We start from the raw sequence: 5,543 nt of genomic DNA, 5'->3' as shown, positions 1-5,543 counted from the left end.
CTCATTCTACAGATGAGGAAATGAGGCAAACAGGATTATGTGAATTTCCCAGGGCCATATAGCTAGAAAGTGACTAAGGCCAGATTGGAACTCAGGAAGTTAAGTCTTCCTGATGTAAGGCCCAATTCTCTATCCATTGCACCACCTAACTGCCACTTTAGAGAGCTGTTTAAGACTCATATATGTTTATCTTTGTCTGTCCGTCTGTCTGTCTATTTATCCACTATCTTGCCATGTCATTTCACTGCTCAAAAGATATCAGTGCCTCTCCACTGTTCATAAGGTAAAGTAAAAACTTTTGGCCTAGCATTCAAAACCATTCAAAATCTTGAATAAATATTCCTCTACAGACTTATTTCACACTATTCTTCTCCATGCCTTTTATATTTCAGTCTTATTGGAACTTGTCCCCCAAGTGTATTTTAACCATTTTTACCTCCATGATTTTGTTCTCTGTATACTGTGCTTTACTTTAATAGACTACTATTCTCTGTACTGTTGTCTGTTTACTTTATGCCCTCTCATTCCCTCTTTGCCTATTGATTTCTTGTCTTTCCTTTATTGTCCGATTAATGTCATTTCCTCTGGTCAGTGGGTCAGTCAACAAGCATTTATTAAGCATTTTACTATTTTCCAGGAACTTGTACTAAACCTGAGGGTATAAATATAAGAGAAAAAGGCAGTCTTGCCCTCAAGACATTATATTATTATGGGAAAGATAATATAAAAGGAAGCTGAAAAAATTCAGAGGGAAGAAAATAACCAGTGTGGGGGCATGATGGAGAAATGTGGAGCAGAGCAACCTGGTGGTAAATAGAAGAGATGGTTGGTTTGGGTGCCCTTAAATATAGGTACTGGAGAAGCTCTGCAGTGAGGTGGGGGTGGGTGGAAGGGGCAGAAGATGCTTATGAGGTGTCAGTTCCAAAAACTGAAATAATCTTCCAGAATGAAGAATACCCTCAGTGCTTAATGGTAGAAAAATACAGAGGACTGAAGCCTGGTGGTAAAAAGTGAAATCTTCCTGATTCTCATAGTCAATAATAATCTTGCCTTCCATAAGGTATCCTAATTTTGTTTTTCACTTACTCTTCATTATTTGTTTTATATGCATCTGTTATATATGTCATATGACATACTAGACTATAAGATCCATATGAACTGTGACAGTTTTTTTAACTTTGTTTTTCCTTTAGTAACCAACATAATTTTTCAAATAGCATGTTATGGAATGGATAAATATTGCATATAGAAGGGATTCCTCCAATAAGTGGTACTAAAAAGCTAATTTCCTTTATAAGTCTAATGTCATGTGATTATATATATATCACTTGGGAAAAGAGGAGTGTAAAATAAAGAAAGTTTATTTTATATCATTACTTAGCTTCTTGGAGAGGTAGTGTGGTGTAGTGGATAGAGAGGTGGTTTTTAGATCAGAAAGGACAAAATATCCCTTTTTTTCCCTAAATGACAATCAGAAAGATGGATATAGATTGAGGAAGAATTCCAAGGAGTCTCAATCTCTTCATTAGAAGAGAAAAAATAAAGCTCCCATCAGTTAGAATTAAGAGACAATCCTCTCTGCCAAAGCCAAGTAGATGTTTTCTCTATCTATTATCCTGATGTCTGGATTAATCCTAAATCAGTTTGTATTTCTTGGCCCTGACAAGAAATGAGAAAGTTTGTAAAGGATGATATTTGCAGCAACTGAAATCAGACTTGCAGAGAGTTGTTACTTACCTCTTTAAAACCTCACAGACTAACTCTCTTCAAGACTATCTTTAAAGTTAATCCCACAGGTATTTATATATGAAACATATATTTCAGTATAGGCATATCTAGCCTAGACAACCTATTTCTAGCTTTTCAAACTATTGGCTAAATGACTTATCCCCCTCCTGGCTACCACACCTTGACTTTTCCCCTTTCTCCCTTCTTCGATTCCTTTTTTCCCGTTTGCTCTGATTATCTCCTCACTCTCACACTTATCTTCTTTTTTTCAGCTTATTAATACAGTATTTATTTGTCTTCCCTCTGTCAAACCCTGAGCCCATGGCTTTCCCCAGGGCTACCTGGTAAGATGGAGGTGGAGGTATACACAGGTTGGAAGAGACATGTAAGACAGGAGGACGAGGAGGAACATTCAGAAACGTAGGGGGAATAGAAATGGCTCCATCACATGGCAAAGAGGATGAGGAAAGCCACCATCAGGCAAAAGAGGCCCATGGCCTCAGACAGGGCAAAGCCCAAGATGGTGTAGGAAAAAAGCTGTTGCTTCAGGGAGGGGTTCCTGGCATAACCGATGATGAGACTTCCAAACACAGTCCCAATCCCAGCTCCAGAGCCAGCCACCCCCACAGTGGCAGCCCCAGCCCCAAAAACCTTGGCTACTGTGTCAATGTCCCTTGAGATGGCACCAGTTTGGAATCCACATCTGGGGACAAGAGAGGTCAAGGGACTTGATGCTGCCAAAATGCTGAGGTTTTCATCTGTCTGAATCCCTGGCCATTTTAGCACCACTGCAGGTAGCGGACTACTCAGCAGCTGAGAGGTGCTCCTCACAAGGGCAGGGGTAGAGATGAACTTGGTGCAGGCATACATTCTCAGGGGGTGAGGGGCAAAACTGAAGAGCTGCCGGTAGAGCAGAGGAGAGAGAGAGAGGGGGACTCTCACACTTATCTTTAAGGTCTAGATTGGTAGTAGGGAAAAGGAATGAAGAGCCCCTGAGAATTCTTTTTTTCAGTATGGTATGGTAGAAAAAATATACTGAACTTGGACTTAAAAAAACCTGGATTCAAATGCTGGCTCTTCTACTTACCATGTGACCTTTGACAGATCACTCAAAATCTTGGCTATTTCATTTACTTATCTATAAATTAAGGAAAGTTGATTGTATGAGTTCTAAAATCCCTTCTAACTCTCAATTCTGTGACCCTAACTGACTCAGTGTTTAATGCATCAGTATGAGTTTGGTAGATATCACTTCTTTTTTTTTCCATGGGAAAGAGATAACTGCCTTTTATTGTGTATATTTTGAAATGATTTCCCAATTTCTTGTTTTAAAGAAATTATTAAGTATACTCAGTTTAACATATATGTTGTAAACCTGCCTTACTCCCTAAATAAAAGAAATCATTCCAAAAATTTATCCAGGAGGCCATGTCATCTGACGTGCTCCAAGGACATGCAGATGGATGTGATAGACAGACTGGCTCCCATCTGCACCTTTGTTGATCACCATTCAGTATTCTCTCTTCAGACCTAGGTCAGCTGCACATTTTAGCCAACAATCATTAAGTGTCCAAGAAGATTTTCATCTTCTTCTTCTGCAACAGATATCTGAGGAATAGTTTTCTTAGGTATCACCAGGAAATGAGTTGGGGCTTGTGGGCAAACATCATTGACAGCAAGATACCAGTTATCCTCAAAAATGATTTTGGCTGGTATTTCCTTGCAAAGTATTTTCCCAAAGATGGTATCTTCCCCAGGCTGGGCAGTCTGACCTTTGCTGATCTCATCTACCATAGAAGCCACTCCTGCCACCCCAGCCACTCCTGCCACAACTAGACATCACTTCTAACATTTCTTTTATAGCTTCATTTGTCACAGAGATCCCATCTTTGAGTTTGGGTAAGCCTAATATCTTTTTAAAGCACAAAACAAAAAGAAATCAAGAAGTTAAACACATTTGTTTCCACCTTATTAAGTGATAGATGATAGTTACATGTATACACACATACGTAACTGATAAGACACAAACACATTCAAACCATAAGAATCCCTATTCCTTATGAGCTAGACAGCAGGATGGACATAAGGCAAGTCCCCAAAGGAGACATATATAAAACAAAGAGACAAAGGAGATAGGAGATACATGTTAGAACTTCAAATGAATCTTCCCATAGAAATATTATTATACTTGGTAATAGAGCATGTAATAATAAAAAGGACACTCCATTTAATTTCAGAGGGTTGTTGTGACCTTTGGCAAAGCATTTAACTTTGTTAGATTTTGAAGCGTCATTAGTATAATACTATACCTAAAGACATATTATTAATTAATTAGGCCTTTGTAGACTGGTCTCAGATGTAACCTCCATCTTTAATATTCTTAGTATCTTTAAAAACCTATGTCAAGTGTCATCTTCTACACGAATCCTTTCTTCATCTTTCCTTCTGGCAATGACATGTTTCACATTCTAGTCACCTTAAATTTCTTTTGTAGCTATGTTACTTATACCCATGTAACACAAGTATGGATACCCACATCATGGCACCTAATGTATATTGAACTGGGCACATGGATTAATTCCCTTGAGCTGATTTGTATTACTCCAGTCTGTCCTTCCATTGACATTTCTATAGTTCCAGAGAAGAATCATCACAACATTTTTATGGTCAAACTTACTCAGTGTATTAGGGAACACACTATCAAGGGGAATACATACTCCCTACACACTACTGTAGCTTTCAAAATTCCATCAGTGCATTTCCATTTATATAAACCAATTTCCTAATGATGACACTTTTAGATCTTAAACATAGCCATATACTTAGGAATGTGTCAAAAGAAATAGTAATAACATCATAGATATTCTTATGTTCAAGTAAATGAAAGAATTATAAATATATTACTATATTCTCTAGGTTCTCAAGTACCCTTTGATTGAATCTAAGGTTCACAGAATAAAGCCTCTTAATAAAAGATTTGTTCTGTAAAACTTGGACTCAGTCAAAAGGACCTAAGGACCTAGAAGGTCATGTGTAGCCTTGAGGATACAGGTTCTCCACCCCTGATCTGGGAGATCTATAGCTAAATCATATCAAAAGAACAGTTGCTTTATAGAGTTCAATAACTAAAAGATGTGATGAAAGTGTAATAGTTTCAAATTGTCTTTATTGAAATTGTTTGCTATTGTACAGTCATGTGTGACTTTGTGATCCCATGGATTATAGTATGCCAGGCTCCTCCACTATCTCTTAAAGTCTGTCCAAGTTGTACATTATTTCTATGATACTATCTATCCATCTCATCCTATGCTGTCCCCGTCTCCTTTTGTCATCTACATTTCTCAACATTTTTCAATTAATCTCATCTTCTCATTATGTGTCCAAAGTATTTAAGCTACAACTTCAGTTTTTGACCTTGTAGTGAATAGCCTGAACCAACTTTTAAAAATATTGATTAATCTGATCTTACTCTCCAAAGGAGAAAACTCTCAAAACTCTTCTTTAGCACCACAATTTAAAAGCATCAATTCTGTGGTGCTCAGCTTTCTTTATAATCCAATTCTCACAGCTATACATTGCAACTGGAAGAGACAAAGATTTAACCATGTGGACCATTGTTGGCAGTCATGCCTCTGCTTTTTAGTACACTGTCCAGATTTGTCATAGCTTTCATTTCAAGGAGCAAATGTCTTAGTTTCTCAGCTGCAGTCACCATCTGCAATGATCTTTGATTCCAAGAATATAAAATCTGACACTTCTTCATTTCTTCTTCCTCTATTTGCCAGCAAGTGATGGGACCAGTTGCCAAGACCTTT

The 5,543-nt window shown here is 37.8% G+C and overlaps 2 pseudogenes; both read right to left on the bottom strand.

Annotated features, from left to right (window-relative positions):
* Positions 1-1,982: 1,982 nt before the first annotated feature.
* Positions 1,983-2,654, bottom strand: LOC138145316 (ATP synthase F(0) complex subunit C2, mitochondrial pseudogene; annotated as a pseudogene).
* Positions 2,655-3,135: 481 nt separating this feature from the next.
* Positions 3,136-3,522, bottom strand: LOC138145314 (adenosine 5'-monophosphoramidase HINT1 pseudogene; annotated as a pseudogene).
* Between the last annotated feature and the right edge of the window lie 2,021 nt (positions 3,523-5,543).

This window comes from Petaurus breviceps, unplaced genomic scaffold, assembly GCF_028583685.1.
Source record: "Petaurus breviceps papuanus isolate PSGF00001 unplaced genomic scaffold, PetGlider_PUasm1.0 90734, whole genome shotgun sequence".
Taxonomy (NCBI): domain Eukaryota; kingdom Metazoa; phylum Chordata; class Mammalia; order Diprotodontia; family Petauridae; genus Petaurus; species Petaurus breviceps.
Note: the sequence above shows the minus strand (reverse complement) of the source record. Positions and strands in the feature narration are given on the sequence as shown.